Genomic DNA, 21882 nt, shown 5'->3' with positions numbered 1-21882 from the left:
ACCGTTTCCGGTATGTGGGTCCGGCTAAATACTGGATTCAGTATCATACCAGAACCGGTGTTTCATAAGCCGGTATAATTTTTTTTGTACCAGGAATTATTTCCAATAGGGTTGCATTGCAGTTTTAATTTAAATACACTTTATATATTATTTCATTTAAAGAAAAATCTTAAAACGACATATATAAACGGTTTGTTTACTGAACCGAGACCGAACATATATGTTCGGAATATCTTTTTGTCACTGGATTTATCAGTAATTAAATCTTCTTAATGTCTATCTCGGAAAAATATTTTCTTTAGCTCTTCACTGGTTTTAAGCTGGTTGCCGAACTGCTTATTATAGGCTAGCTCACCAGTCTCTATACGGCATTCCCAGTTTATAATTTTTAATAACTTTTTAAGAAGTGTAGAATCATTTTTCAAATTTGAAAAAAGAAAGATGGTTAGTTAATGACCATCAATTTATTTTACAAAAGCGAGAAAGTGTTTCCGAAAGAAGAAGCGGAAAAAAACATTTCATAGGGCCTAGCAACAATGAGTAGAATGGTCAACTATGACGTCAGTAAATCTTATCGTTGTGGTTTGTTTATATTTGCCAACGAGGGTTTGAAATACGCTTTTTGAAATCTCTCTAGTTAGGGAAGGATTTAATGTAGTATAACTATAGAAACTGACCGATTTCAAGAAATTCCTTTTTATAATAAACAGATGATATTTTCTTAAGATTAAAAAAAATCAGAGAGGAAGAAATAAAATTTCTTCTATACTCATTTTTCAGACAGAGTTGACAACAAGTACGCTGTTTTAAACTATTTACCACTAATAATTAATGTATAAATGTAATTTGAATTATGTTTTTAGTTTATATAAAATATCTTGGTTATTTATTATATTCTATTCAACAACAGTAGTTAGTATTATTTTAAGTGGCAATATCCATAAAATAATATTTTGTAGTTGTATACATTCAATCGATCTCAAGAAAAAAGGCGATTAATAGTAAAAAAAAATATGTTTTCTTATATTCATTTTATGAAACATTGTTTCACAAAAAACTATAAACATTTTTAACCTTGAATGTGTAATTGATAATTGTTGAAATTAAAAGTTATTATTCTATAAACCGTGAAAGCTCTTATAACAAATAGATTTTTCTGTCTAGATTCAATAATAACAACAAAGAAAAATTAAACATATATTTAGATTTATCTGTAATTATGAAATATAAATGGTATTATATTACGGTTATGAAATGATCAAAATACCCTATGATGTTCATTACAATTTAAAAATAAGAGTTCATGCTTATAATGTTCATCATATTTATCACAAGTGTTCAAGATAGAGCCGCGATGGCTTAGGGGATAGACCGTTCGCCTTCCAATGAGGTGAACCGGGTTCAAATCCCAGTTTCCAGCAGGTTCGAATCACAGCAATGGCTGGTCGATACGAATTCCGCATCCCGCTTGCACCGACCACAGTGCTGACGTGAAATATCCTCAGTGTTAGACAGATCAAGGATTAGAGTCCCCTTGCCGTTGGGCTAACCATGAGAGGTTCTCATGGTCTTCTCCATGTAAGGCAAATGCAGGTTAGTTCCATCAAAAAGTCATCCACGACGGCAAATTTCTCCCAATACCTGATCCAGGAGTTCCCTTGTCTTCTGGATCGAGTTCAAAATTACAAGGCTATGTAGCTTCACATTAGTAGTCGTAAACCCGAAAATTGGGTCGGCTGTTCAGCACCAGTTATAAAATAAAACAAAGTGTTCAAAATTTCTATCGCATCGGCGTTTAAACATTGATCTCAGAATTGATACACTTGAATTCCAATAATCCAAGTCAATTAGACCAACCACAATGATTGAATAAATGGCTGAACTGGATGAAAAATCGTTATTTCCCTTAAAGAGGACGTCCACTGTAACTAACCTATTAAAGACTGCAAAACAAATAGTTTCTATTTTTACATATTTTCATACTGTATTATATGTTTCGATTTTTACGTACTTTCATACTGTATTGCACCGCGAAATTATGTTTCAAGTTGATAAATTTTGCACAATCGGTTAATAAACTAATACTACTTTTATTTGTTATGTTACTAAGTAATTAAAAATTCTAAAAATATCTTACAGCGTGTTTCTGTAGTTAAGTTAAATAATTTAGAATCATACAAATGCTGATTAAATTTTTAAAAAGATGTTTTTAAAAAATTACATAGAATAGTACTGTTAACACATTATAAGACCACTTGTCTAAATCAAGGAAAATATTAAAATTATAATAATATTGAATCTTCATTTTTCTTCTGAATCTTCAATGAAAAAGAGTCTGTTTTTCATTGAAATGATTACGTGGGTAATTTCAATTTCAATGATATTGCGCACCATTCTTTTACGATGGCTACCTCTAGCTTGGAAACTATTTATTATTCTCATAACATTTTGTGATAAATATGCTCCTCGAAGTACTTTTAGGGTGCTTATTTCTGGGCCTCGACAAAACATTAACTTTTTTTTTTTAACACCGTTCTTCAGTGGATGCATAGGAAGGAGGATAAATGAACATAACTACATACATTTGAACAAAAAAATATTCAATAATTATCTTTACATAGGTAAAGATTTTTTTATTCAAACTGATGGAATACCACTAGAATATAATTTTTCATCCCTCTTAGCTTTCTTATGTTTGCACTATTATGAAAAAAATACTCTTAATATTAAATGTGTTTTTAGATTTATGGATGACTATTAATTATCTTTAACTTTCAAGACTATACTATTTTATTAAATAATATTTACCCCGAGGAATTAGTCTTGCTTCGTAATTATCATGATAATATTAATTTCAACTTTTCGGATTTGAGTATTTTAAAAGAAGAAAATATCTGTTTTGTTGATTAATACTATAAAAAAATTATTTTAATTTTAATATAAATAAACTAATGACTTGGAATACTGATGCTTCTAAAAACAGCTATTTAAATACCATTTTTAATCAAATGAATAGAATTAAAAGAATATGTAGTAATGTTTATTTATCCATAAAACAAATAGACAAAATCTTTAAAAATTTGATAAAAAACACTAGATACCCAACTAAAGTAATTAAATTCTATATAAAATCTTTGAGCTAACTGTACATTATTTATAATTAAGTGTACTAAAAACTTCTTTGTTAACTTACATAATTTTTACCATGTGCAAATCCATTTAGGTCGAATCCGTGGCTTCAAATATGTGCAAAACAGACAATTCCTGTTTCTTTCTTTCCCTCTTTCTAAAATAAAAGTTGATTTTCTAAAATCTTTAAAATTGTATAATTAAATATAAACCTTATTATTTATAAACTTCCTTAAATTATCCAGTATAATATTACCTTGTATACATCCATTTTCGGGCACATCCTTGGTAACTAACAAATCAAACGCGCTTCACTACTGCAGTAAGAATGCGCTATAAAACAAAACTCTCTATTTACTCTTTTATCTCAATTTGTGATTCTATTTTCATATTTTGTAATCGGGCAATCTTATAACGAACATATTTTAAGAAAATAATTTAAAATAATTAGAGCAATTAAAAACAGTACTTCCAGTGGAAAAACGCACTAAGCAGCTGAAAATCAAAAAGGAATTGAAACAAAAGAAACAATGAAAAATCAAAACTATAAAAAAATACGACAACCGAAGCTCACGTCTTCAGGGGGTACCAGCTTCGGGTGAAGTGAATGCTAAATGAATGCAGGGAACGAAGTGAATGCAAAACCTTTTCTATCGAGAGAGCACGACAAATGTCTAAATTGCTCTCTCTCTCTTTCTCTCTCTCTCTCTCTGTACCCCGAAGGTTTTGCCAAAGTCCAGGAAGAGAATACAATACAAAATATTAAATAGATGAAGCAAATACAAAAGTATAAAATCAAGACTAATACATAAGAATAAAGCGCACAAAAATTTACTTGAAACATAAATTCCATAACGAAATTACTAATGAAATTACGATTGACTGCTAAACCACTGGTTATGAGATTTACGTTTCAAGTAAGTTTTTGTGAGCTTTATTCTTATGTATTAGTCTTGATTTTATACTTTTGTATTTGCTTCATCTATTTAATATTTTGTATTAAATAGATGAAGCAAGATGTCAGCTTCGGTTGTCGTATTTTTTCATAATTTTATATTTTTATTTTTCCTTGTTTCTTTTGAAAATATTTTAAATCATTCTTGAAAAATTTCCCGTTCATGTAAGTTCATTTGAATTTGTTTTCTGCCTTATAGATTTCGTTTTATGTTTCGTTCTGTTTTTTCTTTACATTTTATTGTCTGTTTTTTACGTGTTATTTATTACTTAATGTGCTCTATTCTATTTTGTTTCAAAAAAAGTTTTTTTGAGTGCTCATCACACAATTGTATTGATATATTTTACTTCGGCTATATTGATACAATATTAGAAAGCACTCCTTTTTGTGGATATAATCGTGTGAGCTGATGGAGCGATTATATCTTTTTTTCCCGGTTTTTATTCAAATAATTTTCTTCGACTTTTTTTAAAATTATTTTCCACGTTTTCTCTTCATTTTGAACCAAATTTATGAACAAATTTTTCTTACGTCAGCAACTTCTGGAGTGAAATTTGAAAGCAAACCTTAAACATTTGGTTATTCTGACGACAAAAACGGAGTTAAAGTCCTAAGCAGAGGGGATGGCTCCCCTCTGCTTAGGATCATTTGGTCACCCTCCCGCTTACTGACTGCAACCAGTGATGCTTGATTTTGGTGTTTTAGTGGGTCTTTACGATCAGTCCACTGCGGGACAAAATAGTAGAAAGAACAGATAGTGGTAGAGCTCACCTTACCTCCGCACCAAGCTCCCCTAACGCCCAATGATGATCTGACAAAATCTGATCAGACATGGAGTCTTTAGCATGGGAATCGTCTAGAGAATTTTTTTAAACAACCTTTGAGCACAAGAAAAAGAAGAATACTTTTTTCATTATGTTAGGGAGCTCTTCGTTGCATTGTGTGCTACATTAATTCTTAGAAAACAATGAACAGAATTCTTAGAACGTTATATTCTTAGAATACATTAAAAAAATCACATAGATAAATTATATTTCTTTATAAATAAATAACTTTTTGAAAGTAATTCATCTAATAAATATTTTAGTGAGAAGGAGTATTGTGGTTATTTAAAAGAGACTTTTAATATTATTTATATTTCATTTCAGGACTAAGAGAGCATTTGTTTTTCATTCTCAGTGTTTATTCAAGTTTGGCATACTTGTCTGAGAATAAATCTACCTAGATTAACATTTTGTGTATCCTATCATCTTACCAGAACTCATCTGAGAAAATGATCAGGCCTTGGGGTGTATTCTTTAATTGGAGACAATTTCAAACTCGATGTTGGAATGACGATGACGGACATATAAGTCAAAATTTCAGATATTTTCGTGACAATTATTTCATTGTACTCTTCACTGTATTTGTATTTTTTTGTTTCGTCGAAAAAGATTATACTAAGATACGATACATAGCTGGATACTTGCTTTTTACATTCTATATTGTCTATAATAAGGGGATTACTAGCATCGCTAATACATGGTTTACAGTGGCAACTATCTTATTCTTAATAGCGATTTACCCAGTTTCGAAAGTTAAATTGTCGTTTAGTTTATGGATGATTGCTTTAAAAAGTTTAATTTACTCAGGAATTTTTGCTTGGGTTCATTCCTGTGTGTATTTATACCGTTTTTCTCAAAGAGACAACAGAAATTTGCACCCACAAAGTTGACAAAATAATGTATATGTGTATCATCGGCAAAACAGATAAGTGTGCTGCCTAATACTTTTAATTTTGTCTCTCTTATAAGTAACATACTACAGTTTTCGTTCCCCTGTCTGTGTTATGATTTTGCTGTAATGGCTGTAGTATAATTTTTCTTGTTTTATTTATATAGCAGTACCTCAAGTCTTAATTTTGAAATACCTGGTCGTACAACGAAGTCGTACAACAAATGGAAAACTAGTAAAAGAGTATTGCCATAAAATTTTTCGTTTTATTTAAAAATAGAGAGAAAGAAATTGAAAAATTTATAAAAACTTGAAACGCAATCGAAAATGAATTAAGCTAAAATAACGTAAAACGGCATAAAAAAGCACATGAACAGACAGCACTAGAATCATTCCAGGCCGAAAACACAGCTATCATCTGCCCTAATGCAGAACCATTAAGTAACGAAACACTGAATCAATCCTTAAGTGGAAATAGCATCTGTTATAAACTTCATAGGCCTTTCTACATATAAACATGTTCTTTTACAGACATCACAAGCTTTTTTTAAAAAGAAACATGTACTGTTACAGGCTTCACAGACTTTTTGACAGATAAATATGTTCTACTGTTACAATTTTCACAGGCTTTCTTACAGATAAGCATGTTTTGTTCAGTATTTTTTACAAGAAATAAAGATGCATTACTACAGAAAAGTTTTCTTTTTTTGACTTGAATTTAAAAAAAATCAGGCTAATACTTTTTGATTTATGACCATGTAGAATAGTATTCACAGCAATTTAAAATATTTTATATATATATATATATATATATATATATATATATATATATATATATATATATATATATATATATATATATATATATATATAAAATATTTTAAATTGCTGTGAATACTATTCTACATGGTCATAAATAAATTGCGCTTTTTTCTTATATTTTTCTTTATACAATGTAAAGTTTTCAGGTAATAGAAATAAGGTAATTATTCCACATATTAGAGAAGGGAAATTTGATTAAACATCTTACTTTATTCTGAATGTCAAAGGAAGATTCTTATCCAGAAAAAAGTATATTTTGTGTCTGATCTCTTCCTTAATTCATAGTTTCTATTCAATTATTAGCATGTATCTAAAATTAATGTAAAATAGGAGGCAACTCTTAATTTCTTCAAAGTTGATTTTCAACATGTTTTTATACCACATAAACAGTCTATAGAAGCTGCACGCTGAAAAAAAATTCCATTGTACAAGAGAACTGAGGATTTCCACTTTTTAAACTTCTTTTTCTTGTAAATTTGAGAGTATCCTTTTGTGTTTTATTCTGGTTTTTTTGTTATTGCTGTTCTCCATGTATTATTACGTTTTATGTATTTCGTCATCTCATATTTTGTACAGATGTTACCGCTCAAGAGCGGAATTAAGAGTTGTGCAGATCAACTGGTTACCGTATAGATTAACTGGGATGATCCATAAAAATGCCGAACGTCACATTTTAAAATGACTTAGGTAATCTGAACATTATCTACTCGTGAAAATGAATAAAAGATGTTAGCTGAGAAACGTTTCTTCAAGCTTAAATTAACATAATGTTATAATGATGGGGGTGATCGGTCCAATTTATTGGTTAGCAGAGGTAGCAGCATCATAGTATTAAGCATATTGTTGGCCGTTGCAGATGCATCTTAATTTGGAGATTATGTAAGGATTTTTATCCCAGAAAAATGAAAAAAAAAATCGTTTAAGAACAATTTACTTATTAAGTAAATATTAAATATAATATGGCCACATTTAAAAATTATAAAAATAAAGAAAAGTAGTCTCTCAAAGGGATCAAGAAAATTATTCTCTTCACATCAAGAATATTATGCTAAGTTATCTACTCTACGATGGGGACTGAGAGGCCCAAAGGCTCCCCTGTCCTATTGCCAATAATTAAAAATAAGTGAATTGTTCCCAACGGACTGTTAGGAGCGTGGGAAGAGATCCATGATTGGCGATTTTTCGAAAGATAACAAAGCCAGAAATAAAGTCAACCCCCCATAATCAATATTAAATTCAAAAATAATTTGTCGAAAGTGAATCGCCAAAAAGACTGTGAGAATTAGTATAGCCATGTAACTGAAACATTTTCGTTGTAAGAAATAAGGAGTTTTGTTTTCCATTGACTCACGACATTGAATGAATGAGTCTTACATTAGTATTGAAATAAAATTACATTGATCGTTAAGAAAAGAATAGACTATTTAATATTCGCTTTATATAAATTGTATAAAAAATTAAATAATTGGTGAATTATTAATAAAAAAATTTAATTAAAATTCGATTAAGAATGACTAAAAAATAAGTTTAAGAAATTAAAGAAATTTTAAAAGCTGGGAAACATGTAATGCCTATTGTGGCATCAAAGTTATTTATTTTTTTCTACACCTAAAGAATAAAGTTAACACAATCAACTAATTAGTAGATAGAATCAATCATCAATGAATGAAATAACCATAATGCAACGCATCAAACTGTTTAAAATACTTAGAGCAGCAAATTTTTGAACTTAAACGATACAGAAGCCATTAATGTACACATTGCCAAGCTAAAATGCGGATAAATTTTCTTCTGAACTTTAACTGAAAAAAAAAACCAGTTAATCTGCAGCAGATTAATGGCTTTTGAGCTTCAGCTTTAACAAACATAGATAAACATGTTTTTTTTTGTGTATGTATTTGTCGATACCTGTAACGGTATTATTTAAAACATTTTGTTTTCTGGGATATTTCCCTGTGCCCTGATTTTGTTTCATAATCATATAAGTATTTTGCATTTTACCAAATATTAATTAAAGCTAAATGTAGATAATATTTGCTTGTTTTTCTTTTTCCTATTTTTTCAGAATGCACAATTTGTTACACGCGTTCATCGTAGTGTTTAGAAATGTATCATAAGTCGTAAATTGTAGATTTGTATGTTACTGTTTAATAAAATAAAATTATAAAGTTGATATTTATTTTTGAGTATTAGATTTTTATAAAAATGGATTTTATTTACTTAATTTCAGATCTTAACTTCGATAATCTTTTCTGATTTCGAGTGACTTTTTTTTTATTATTAATATTTGATTATTTTATAAGACTTATTTAAAATAATGAGTGCTTTAACTTCTATTAAAACTAATTACCTTTTTCTTCGGATTATCCGATTTAAGAGTGTTTAAAATTTCAAAACCTCATCGAGATCTAAATTCTTTTATTATATTTCTTCTTTAAAATTTTAATCTTTTAGTAATCTTTAATGTTTTCAACTCATAAATTCCGATTGATTTTCTCAACATTCTGATTTCAAATGAATCTTTTCATTATTTTCATAACTTATTAATTAACAAAAATTACTTATTTAAAAAATGAATGTTTTAATTTTATTGAAAGCAATTGATTTATTTTCTGAATTATGGTTATTCAGATTGTTTCTAATTTTTAAGAAAGCCATAAAAAAATCTGCATCATATCAGCAGCAATTTTCCTTCTCATAACTGTTTTTATCATGGAAATTGGGTTGCATATAATGAAAGATTACAGAAACATACAATTTTGGATTTTAGGAGATAGAGGGGCGCTAAACTAAATCATGGATAATATTCTTTCCTTTATTGCAATGATAAAGTTGTATCATACAAGTTATTTTTTTATTCCATAGCTGTTTGCAATGACTTATTCTAAGATAACTTATACCAGACATGTCTATTTGTTTTAAATTAAGCCAAGCTCTCAAAATCCGGTGTAAAATAATGGAAAATGGCTATATGAATGCCAGATTTAGATTTAAATACCTGCTGCAAGTTTGAAAAATTCGCCAAGGTATCTGCAATAATGAGGTTATCAAACATTTTATCAATCAAATACATCAGATGGGCTTTATATAAGTCAAGTAGAAGTAGATGCTGCGTATAATGTAATAAGTAATATTGTCATAACTTTTTATTTCAAATGTACCTTGTTTGAAATAGATTGTAAGTGTGATTTTATTTCAAGTGGAATACCCTCATCCATACGAAATACAGTATTGACATTCAAAATTTTATACGAAACAAAATTAATTAACGTAAATTTGAATTAAACTTTGCATCACAATCGGACGATTTTGTTGAAAGCAATAAGTGAAATCCGACCGATCTATTTTACAGATAGATTAAAGTTTAATGTCTAACTCACGTGGGTGTATTTTGGCGCACTGTTTATTCATACCACAAATAAACAATAGATGCTTTTATTTAGTGGAATTTTCAAAATAATGATTGTTTTCTAAATAGAAAATAGATAAGGTGAATTGTTTTTATTTATATAATACTATTTAGAAACCGCGAAGGCCCATAGATTAAAGCACTGAGCTATCATTGTGTAGGATCCTGCGCAATATTTTCTGTGTGTGTCAACTTAGAATCTACACTGCTTCGGACCTAAGCATACTGGCTTGTTTTATTTTATTATTTCATAATCGTCGTTAAACAGTTGACCCAATTTCGGATTTACGATTACCAAGGCAACTCCGTAGCTTTGTAATTTTGAACCCAAAGACAAGGGAACATCTGGATCAAGTATTGAGTGAAATTTACCTTCTTGGACTTTTTAATGGAACTAACCCACACTTGCGTTACATGGAGACGAAAACCACGAAAACCTCCCACGGTTAGCTTGACGGCAAGGGGACTCTCCCATTAACCGTTTACCACTGAGGAAATTTCACATCACCACTATGGTCGGTGCGAGCCTGGTGCGGAATTCGAATCGACCAGCTGTCTCTGGAATCGAGCCCGGGTCACCTCATTGGGAGGCGAACGCTCTATTCCCTAAACCAACACGGCTCTATTAGCTTGTTTTATAAGCAAAGGTGCCCTATGTGCAATGACCATTGCCCGAAATAGAGGAGCATAACTTTTACGACCCTTCAAGTTTGCTTCTTTTGAGCGGTTTTTGCGAAAGTTTTAACAGTAATACACTTTAAATGTTTCACGTATGCACGAATAAAAAAGTAGAACAGCTTCTACAACACGAATTTCCAAAGCTCTGCACAATAAAACATACACAGAAACATAAAATCAAATCTGTTTATCAAACCAATACATTTGAATTCTACCCACATTTTCTGGAAAAGAAATAAAATAATATGGCAAAAAATCTGCTGTGGTTGCAAAGCTGTTCCCGCTATACGAATTTTATAATTTATTTCACTATAAAATAAACTGATACATTCCTGAGAAAATTCTAGGCCCTGCTAATGAGCTTTTAATGCTATGTTTCTGGATAAAAGTTGCTGCTTTTCAGGATCTTACAGAACCTATAATCAAAAATTCTAAGAACTTATTTTTTGAAATTTGAACCTCTTAAAGTTTACTATTGCTATTAAAAAGAAATGCATTGACGTTTTCAGCCTATCAAGAAAACAAAAATCATGACAATTTATTATAAGTTAAATAATTTGAACCTTTATATTTATAATATTATCTGGATCAAAACATTTTAATTTGGCAAATCAAACAAATATATACTTCTAAACTATTAACAACCATTATAATATAACCTCCTTTTTGAAAAAAATTGCAGAAAAAATAAAACCTTAGTAATTAATCTGTTTATCAAAAATTTCGTAATGTCTCATCAATGATGCTTATCTTTGCCTAACTAGGACAATACTCTATTGTTGAAAATAAACTTTTCTATAAACCTTTTAATATCACACAAATTTGTTCAAATATTGAATGATATAAATCAATGAATTTTAATAAAATTAATGAATTTTCGATCGCAAAACAAACTAGCTCCAATGCATCACCATTATTATTTTTTTTTAAATTATTGATTTGCAGTTTGTAATTAATCACTTTTTTTTTAGTCGCCAAGACAAAAAATAATGTATGCTCATTGTTTAAAATAAATATTTAGTTAGTTTTATGACATATTGTTTACAATGAACTTCACAACTATCGAACCCTCCTATTTAAAACTGTAGTTTTTTCAGATTAAAAGCACGAGTCAATGAATATAATCCATCTAATACTTACTAAAGCTTTTAAAATATAACAGAGATAGCTGGTTCTCTCACGTTATATGGCACTGCTCTTTCCCGAATTACCCGTTTACCCATTTAATGTACTCATAAAGTTAATAATGTAATAAAAACCATTAAAATGTATACTTATAATTCTTTGAACCCTTATTATTACGTGGTGTAAATTCCAGATATCAGCTAGTTATTAAAATCTGAAACTTATACACGTGTTTTTTCCTGATGTTGAAAATTTCTCTAAAATATATTGCTCTAAAACTTGAGCGATGATGTTAAAAACGAAAGACAGTGCTTTTGTTAGAAAATTCAAAAAGACTGGTTCACCAATAGTTGAAAAAAGTTGGCTTCTTTTATTACTGGCAAAAATTGGAATTGATCTGCTATATCGAGGCCCAACAAAGAAGGGTCTGAAATATTACTATTTAAAACAAATATTTTGCCCGTTTAGTTTGTTTTATCATTTTTGCGCTTTTTATTCTTTAACATTAATGATTTCAAAATTGGAAAAAGATCGTTTGGCTGCTATTGTTGGATTGGTATTTTCTGTTTCGCTGTGGCATCACCTTATTCTTAACAAAGAAACGCTTCGCAGGGTGCTAATTAATGTTCGAAAAATGAAACAGTGCCATTTTAAGAAGAGTAATAAAAATACGATTATGGTAAACACTGGCATTATTTTGACTCTTACAATTCCTTTGTTGATAGCTTCAATGATAACAACTGATTTAAATTTTGACAGACATGAACAGTACATTAAATTTTGGTTTTTACATAAGTATATCAAGACAAGCAAGATATTGGAAAATATAATTCTGTGGATTTCAATGGTAATACATTTTACAGCGAGATTTTTTGTACTTTCCTTATTTGTCGTACTATATTTTTCATTTTGCTTCGATCTTACAAATACTATCAAAACCCACGGAAGATTCTTAGAAGACAACTATTTATCTTTGGAAGATTACAGTATAGAACAATATCATTCTATTTTGAAATCTTGCAAACTTTTTGAAAGCTATGCGAAAGTTGCCATGTTTTTCGCCATTTCTAACTATTTTGCCATCATGTATATAAGTTTAGCCATTATCCTGGGTCAGGTAGATGTCCTTCCTGGAACAATAGGCTTAATGGAAGCTTTTCCATCCATTATAATTTGCGTTATTTCAATAATAATTTTGGCAACATCGGCGGCAGGAATACCCAAAGCAATTGAAAATATATCGGCCAGTTTTCAGATTCTGTACAGAAGAGAAATAATTCGAAGTAATGTTAACATGTCTTTAAATCCAAAACATTTTTTTCTTCTGAGAGCACTGAGTGAAATTCAACCCATTTATTTAACAGTTTATGACATGATTCGTGTTGATAAAGGACTTATACTGAGTTCGGTCGGCTGCATTCTAACTTATTGCTTACTGATATCACAAATGAAAAAAGATAGCTATTAATGGTGAAAAAAAACTCGAATTAGATTGTGATCATTTGCACAACAAATTGTTTATTTGTGAAATTATGAAAGTAATTCTATTGCCCAAGGCAAATGAAGATGTATTCGCCAATTTTCACGCATTTTAGAGAAAAGCAACTGTTACAAATATTAACTTGTCTTTGAAAATGAAACATATTTTTCATCTTTGACCTCATAGTAAAATTAAATTCCTGTATTTAACAATTTATGATTTGATTCATGTTGGCGAAGGATTCCTAATGAGCTCATTTGATTACATCCTAACTTATTGCTCACTAATATCACACATTAAAAGTAAAGATTTTTTTTCCTAAAGAAATTTTTTTTCCAATTTTTCAGTGTGCTCAAGATTTAAATTTCTCAACTTGTTTTCGTTTTATAATTAATCTTTTTCTTTGAAGAATTCTAACCCATTTTTAAACAATCGATGTATCCCTTAAATCGGATATAAAAACTACGTCCTATTAAGGTCAAATCTTTATTCGCCCCCTCCAAACTTACCACGTTTCTTATCTTAGCCAATATACTATTTACATATTCAAAAACAGTTCACAATTAATACCAATATTTAAGAGAGCAATTTCATTAACTGTGACTGTAGCCATCTTTGCTCCAGAAGAAGATTAAGGGAGTTACGGTCCATTTCGATTCAAGAAAGTAATGGTGTCTTAGTTGAACGAATCCGGAGGTCAATTCTTTAATGTGATTAATGAACTATGAAAATGAAAGCCGACTTAGTGATCATCTATTGTGTAAAGATGGTTCACATTTGCTTGTTATTCAATGAATATAATTTGAAATATTCGATTAGGTAATTTCTTACATTACATTTCGTTACATTTAAAATAAACAATCTAATGGGTGCGAATTAAGTAAATTATTTTATATATAAATATAATGGATTAAAACTACGTATACGTACTTGTATTTCGATAGAGTCATTGAGTGAAAAAATGGGCAATTATATATTTCAAAGAAAACAAATAAGGTGATCATTAAGGAAAGTGCTATCGTGGGATAACAGTAACCCAATAGGTCACAAAGTGTGAGGTTTAGATAAACTAAATTTGGAATAAGGGTGCAAAATATAATGAATCAAAATCAAAGATAAATAAGATAATGTCACGCCATATCCAGACACAAGCTTAATATTTGACACAGTGATGTTTCCAATAAAAATAAACGAATGTATGACAAAACAAGAAATGTACTCAAAACATACAGGAAAATTTGACAAAAACAACTAAATGAAGATTCAAAGATGAACAACAGAATATTTTATTAATTTTCTAACTCACACACCCACACACAAAAGCAGATAATTGAATATGAAGTTAAGGGAGATTATTCTACACAAATGTGAAGAGAAATGGGTGACGGAAGAGTAGTTTTGAAATTCTATAAAGGCTAGGCAATCAAAGAGGATACATTAAAGAGATTCAAAAGAAAAAAATTTAAAAGGCGATAAGATACAAAAAAATCATTTAAATTATAAAAAAAAAATTATGATTTTTAAAGAAAATTCAAAGGTATAAAAGGGTTGATACAAAGAACTATTAATTTACTGAAATTTATAAAGATTTGGAGATTTTACATTAACGTTTTAAATAAAAAAAAGTAGGATGTAGGAGAAAGAATTAATTCCCTCGATCTCGGAGAAAGAGGCAGAGTTGGTTTTAACAGCAAGTATGACCATTAAAGTATGACCATTGAGGAAAGGGTGGACAGAAAGTTAAAAAAAATTTAAACTGCTATATAGAAAAAGGAAATAAAGGTTTAAGAAAATTAAAAGATTATATATAATTAAAAGAGTAAATTGTTACGTTACACAAAGTGGAAATGTGACATATTTCGTTTTTGGAAAGCAAATTTGCCAGATGTTTTTTTTTTTGGTATAGAAAATGCCGGGTAAAGATCAGTGGTAGATTTTTATGTATTACGGTCCTAGACAGGTGAGTTTAAAATGAACCATCAAGATGATTAGGTTAAAAAAATATAAGTTCCAATTCAATCAAGCACTTACTCATCAATCATTGTTGCTGTTGTCGCACGCCATTAAGGCAAGGGGAGCGATTGTTCTTGGTTTCCAGTGGCGCCATCTAAGACCAAGAATTCGACTTCTTTTACACCCATGCGTGACATCCGTTTTTAGGGCGGACCCATTCATATATCCATTCATTCATCCACAGATCGTAATTTTAACCTGAGCCAGAGAACGACAATCTCCAATCCAGTACCCCCAGAGGTATAATTTGTTATGGAAACATTGAAGACTATGTGACCCACCAGATTTAACGTGCACCAGTCACCATTTACTACACGGGGAATCTTCTGGATTTACTACTGGATTTGAACTTCCGTTCTCACGAACGTTAGTCCAGTGCCCGGCCAACCAGGCTATACCGGCCTACTCATCCATTGTTTCAAATAAACTAATTCTAATTTAAGATGTTGATTCGAATCGATGAATTTTTGGATTAGTGTAGCGCAAATGAAAAATTTACATTACGTCACAAGACGCCTTGGCTACATGCACTACACCAACTGGTTCTTTTTGATGCACCTTTTCTCAAACAATATTGATTAGGTCTCTAAAATGTTTTATACTTCTTCTTATCATACACTTTATTTTCATTTTTTAAAAAAATACTGTTTATGACTTGAAAAACAATTAAAGAAAACGAATAAATAAATGACATGTGTCAAAAAATCTCGTAATAAAAAGAAAAACATAGCAAAAGAATTTTTAAAGGAAAGTTTTCATTTTATTTTATAGAAAATTATTATTTAAAAAACTTTCCATAACGCAACCACTTATACGGTTAATAAATATAATGTCAGATAACGTTTGTATGAACACGTTGATGACGAAGTTTCGTTGAAACGTCAAATTTCGTTTTCACACACACAATGGTTTGTGTTCATAACTTTAATGCCCAACTGCTCTAAATCCATAAAAAAATTAAAAAGGCAATCATGTAATTTGGTTTATCTAAATTATTATTTTAGCTATCATTTCAGTGTGACAATATTAGTATGTCTTTTACATGAAAAAATGCATTTTAAAACTATTGTTTGATACTGAAAGTTATTACAGCTGATATAAGAAAACAAAGAAATTTTAGCATTACAAAATATTTTTTAGTATTTTCTAATTTTTTTTCTCACAACTTCAACTGAATATTTATTCTAGTAAATTTTAAATTTTCAACTTGCAAAATATTAATTATGGAACATTAATACTGTAGAAGAATCAACACTTAATGTATGGAAAAAGTTGGAGTCTTTAATAATTTCGGTGGAGTTTTCTTCTTTTATTTCGTATAGAAAAATTTTTCAATCAGCAAAAATGTTTTAAATCAGCTCAATTTTCCTTTTCTTTGTTTGAAAAAATTATCAAAAAGTTTTTCTTTTAGATAAAGTTTGATAGTCTATTATTGTAATATTACAGATCAATTATTTATCTGAAATATTTTTGCTATCTAAAAACATCTCAGATGATTCGTTTACGAAATCAAACTATTTTTGAAAACAAATTTTCATCATTTTGAAATTTAGAATTAGTTTGAAAATTAAAATTTTTATTGTTAGAATCATAGAGCATCCTATAAACTTCAATAGGAAACGTTCAGTTGATGCAATAGATAGTGAGCAATAAAATCCCTCCAATTTAGTGTTTCTGCCGCGATTTTATTTGACAAGCTTTAAAAAGGATTAATGGTGCATAACAATTCGCCATTACTTACAGACAAGCCGGTACCTATCGAAGTTGGGTGTACTACAAGCCTTAAAATGAATGTAGCAAAATTTAAAAATAAAGAGAAAATGTTTAAATTGAATGGTAACTTACTTCATGGGCTAGGAAAACTGTGCTTTGTCTTTATCAACACATGACATCCTCACAGAAGAAACCATCCAAGCATTTTATACTCCTGTAAAATTAGAATTTTTCCACGGAAAAATTAATACCCAATTTTTTTCCATAGAAATTTTCGTCATGCGAAGGAACCTGAAAACTCCCAAATACTCCTTTGTGCACTTCGCCCTTTTTTGATGGATAAATTGAAGAGGAAAATGAAAAAAGTGATGCATATTTTACGGTGTGTTTTTCTTGAGGTTAATCCCGAGACTGTCGGACTAATAGTTTAGAAGTTAGAAGGGATTTATATACGAAGCGGAGAAAATTGTACTAGATCCTATTTATACATCTGTTACTGCCATTCAATCAACTTAAATATTGTTTCTTGTGTATATTTTTTATACTGAATTGAATGAGACTATACGCGAGAAGAGCATATAGTGCAAAAGTTTTGATGCATAACGTTCTACCGAGTACTTTATTCGACACTTGCTTATGTAAATACTTTACATTACTGTCCAAGGATTATCTGAACATGTGAAGTATATTTTTCATTGAAATTTTACATGATGAATAGAATAAAATTAACTTCGAAAATCGAGACGATCAAAAATGAGTTAAGAAGTTTATAGCGTTTCTGTGCAAAAAGTACAATTTTGTACTTGTACTTATTTATGCATCTTACATTGCTATACAGACAAGAGAGGTACTGTTTCCTCCTATGTAATTTTTCGATAAATCGAATGCGACAAAACGAGATTAAAAAAAGTTAATATTAAAATGATTTTTTTGTACATAAAATGTACTATTTTTGAGCAGCACTTACCGCTCGAATTTTATTTAATTCAATACAAAAAATTTAATTGGAAATTGTATCTCATATTTTTAGATAACCCCTCGATAGCAATGTAAGGAGTGTACTAAGTCACGTCAGTAGTACTTTTTGTACATGAAAACACTTGCGATTTTTGAATTATTTGTTCTATAGACACAAAAGAACACATAGGAAACAATGCCTCACTTGTTTAGATAGCAATATGAGGTGCATAAACAGGTATATTCACAAATTTTTAGTTTTTGTACCTAAAACACTTATAAATTTTGAAGTATTAATGTTATCTTAGAATTGGCCTCATTCAATTCAAAATAAAAAAAAAATATCGAAAGCAATGCTTTGCATGCCCGTTAAGAAAGAATGGGATGCCTGCTAGTGACGTAGCGTGGGTATCTCGATCCTGATTGGCTCTTTAAACGTGGCATTTGTTTACGTTAGTAACTGTTCTTTCAGCTCTATTTCAAGTAAGCCAAGCTCGTATTAAATCTCTTAAGTGTTAGATTCTTTCACAAAGATTTAAATTCTTTCACTATATATTTCTTATTTAACACAAAGATGGACACGAAGCAGGATAGAACATAAGCAAACAAATTATGCATCGAAGTTGCCAGGTTCAGAAAACAAAAAGGCTTACACTAAAATACATGAAAAAAGATTTAATCCAAAAAAGTAAAAGACGTAGGCGAAAAGAATTAACTATATTTTTACAAATTCAATGTGCGATACAGCGCTGTATTTAAATAACTTCTCGTTAATTTACATTCTAACTTGTGCACTGTGGGCCAGAAGACCATGATTTTCGGCCAAAAGTCAAAAATTAAATTTTCAACTAAAATATGAGTAGGCGGTTTTAATATAGCCCAAATTAAGTATTAATAATCATTCCAAACATTATAATTTACTTTTTGGACCGACGAGAGAGTACAATGCAATGAAAAATATGTTTAAAAAATATTTTTGAATGTAACTTTTAAATTTTTATTTTAGAAATATATATAGGAATTTCACCTTACTGTTGCATTTTTATCAGAGTAATTAGTCTGAAATTATAGTACAATTATTCAATTTGTTGGATTAGTCAATACTCTTGACACACTTATAGTTTATATCTCATGATTTGACATTTTACAATGTTTGAATGACTTTCGAAACTTAGTTCCAAAAAGATCCATGAGGTAATTAGCTAATATTTTTGTTGTTGTCCTCTTTGATGTTTCTTTTTTCGAAAAAACCTGCCCCATTTTGCCCGTACTGCAAAGGTGGACTAAATATACCGAAAAACAACAATTATGTTTTTTTTCATGTTTTCGCGTTATTTTGTAATTAATTCGCGTTATTTTATAATATTACTTCGGAAATATCATTTGCCTTTCATTTTGAATATAAAATTACGAAAATTACTGCATTTTCATTGCTATATTTCATTATTTAAACGCGTTATATTTTTTATTTATTTTTTATTTTTTGCTCGCTCTATTTCAGCCGCCATTTTTTTTTTTTTTGGGGGTAATTTTAGGGTATTTCAAAATTTCAACTATGAATTCAATTTACCTGCACATAAAAAAACCCAAATTTTGAAACAAATTTTACCGAAATACTAATTTTGGCCACGAAACCTTGGATGCTGGCCCAATGTGTTATGTGGAGAAACTTAGTTCGCTTTTAACACGCCATCTTGTTTATAAGCAATCAGCTGGCGCTTAGGGTTCACTTGTCTGTGAATCTGTGGACGGCTTCTTCTCGAGTTGCAAGTACCCAATTCAACTATATACTCTCCTTCTAAAATCACCTTTGTTTCTCTCAAAAAATAGGGGAGCGTATGGTGGAAAATTGGAGGGATTTCAAGCATCATTAATAACAGCACAAAAAAACTTTTTGTCAAATGATATCTTGAGTATTAACTTTTAGGGAGAAACATCTTTTGTTTCAATAATTACTGGACTGTTATTGAATTACTAGCTGAATTCCAGTTTGCACGGGGGTGTAATAAAGTGCATAATAAATAGATGACCAACACAACCAAATACTGAACAAAACTCAAATTACCGACGCGATGGATAAAGCTTATATAAATCTAAATTTATTATTTATCTATTATTAATTGTTGCCCTTTCTGGTTTCTCTACGGTAACCCTTTGACATATTTATATTGACCCATTATTTTTCACATGTTTTCCATTATTTTGTTTTAATTTAGGTCTAAATAAGTGAAATTGCATTTAGCATTTTAATAATCTATAGTTTTTTAAAAATGGCATGAAAGACCGGTGTCTTTTACTACGTTAAAGGTAAAATCTTCTAAACATGACTCCCTTCCAAACAATCATTTTTCAAATTTGCAATTATTTAGATCTAAGAGAGACAGTTATTCATCATTGAAGTTTCTTTAATTAACAAAATCAATTCTTGATAAATTTTTGAATGCATGTGGAAAAAAAATTTGTGTTTCAAACTACTTTCTATGAAAATTTTGCTTTAGTTGCAGAATTTTTTAGTAACTAATAGACAGTTTCTTACAATGCTTGTTATTTTTTAATAACAAAATATATTTGTGCTTGTAATTTCACATCGGAAAAAAAACCCGTATATAAATAAGGATGTCCCATCTGAGTCAAAGGGTTATTAGATTAAGAAGACTACGTTTTCCGAATAATAATAATAAAAAACAGTAAAAATAATAAACAGTGACGAATTCAAAAAGAAACAAGCATTACTTATTTCACTCATTAAAAAAAAAAAAAACTCTGTAACCATGCTATTGATTTCTGAAACTTACTGAAGTCATGGGTTTCAAACCCAATATAAGTTTTGTGGTTTAATTTGAGAGACGAAAGAAAAACAAGCATCATTGTGTCCATTTTTCTGAAATCTTCAATTTAAACATGGATATTTTTCATTCATATCTATAGAAGATCGCACAAATTAGTGAGGCTGAAAAATTATCCTGGATTACGGTATATAACTTAGACAATAAAACAGACACCTGTCTTGAGGAAATAGTTATCCTTCGAATTGTTTATTTTATGAACTTCTTAGTGCTTTAAAAACTATAGTCGAATGCCTAAGAAATTGTCCGTTTTTAACCCTTCTGGCCCAAGTGTCCTAATATTAGAACGCATCTTTATATTATATATTCCTTATTAAGATTTTTAATGGTGAATTGGCAGAATTTGCCGTTAAAAATCTTGAAAGTGAAGAATATACGCTGAATATTCTAATATTTCATATTATTTTATTACTAATACCATGTACAGCGTATTTAATGAGTCTTTGCTCTTTAATCTGTCCAATTCATGATTCAGAGCCAAAGGGTATCGAAAGAGAAAATAGGAGAGACAAATATCTACGCTGTTTGAAATTTCTCTGTAGAAATGGTTAAATTTAAGTTTTGTATAAATATGTAAATAAAATAGTCAAATAACCATAAATCAGATGATATTTAAACTGTTAGCCATGAGAAAAACAGTTTATGAACTACTTTCACCTAATACGACTAAGCAACCACAATTTTATCGCCCCAACTTGGCCCACCTAATGAAGACACTTGGTTCCCAGCAGATGGGTACATATTATAGCCGAGTTGGCTAATCTGCCAATCTCATGACAGACAGAACGGGGGTTCTAGTCCCAGCGTTGACAACCACAGTATATCCTCCATTCCCTTCAACACGTTCCAGTGCCATGCACTCCCCAATGCGTGACCCAGGGCAATTAGAATACTATACTATCATTCACGTATAGATGACCGCACCAAAACATTGTTAAACTATTTCCAATGCCCAGTTAAATTTCTTTTTTACGGTTTTTAAACCAAGTTAATCATAGATGGTTAAAACCGTATAGTTTTGCATTCATGTTTTTCTTAACCA

The 21882-nt window shown here is 29.9% G+C and overlaps 1 protein-coding gene across 1 annotated transcript in view; it reads left to right on the top strand.

The window, feature by feature from the left end:
• The first annotated feature begins 629 nt into the window (after window positions 1-629).
• The window catches only part of LOC107441206 (CUB and sushi domain-containing protein 2), a 115534-nt gene continuing 94281 nt past the window's right edge, over window positions 630-21882 (top strand). Inside the window, exon 1 of the mRNA XM_087158584.1 lies at window positions 630-796. The gene's annotated coding sequence lies outside the window, so the exon portion shown is untranslated. The remainder of the gene's footprint in view (window positions 797-21882) is intronic.

This window comes from Parasteatoda tepidariorum, chromosome 1 (assembly GCF_982258835.1).
Source record: "Parasteatoda tepidariorum strain Cologne lab strain chromosome 1, Ptep-v5.0, whole genome shotgun sequence".
In the NCBI taxonomy this organism is placed as follows: Eukaryota; Metazoa; Arthropoda; class Arachnida; order Araneae; family Theridiidae; genus Parasteatoda; species Parasteatoda tepidariorum.
The sequence above is the reverse complement of the archived record's forward strand: the minus strand, read 5'-3'. Positions and strand labels throughout refer to the sequence as shown.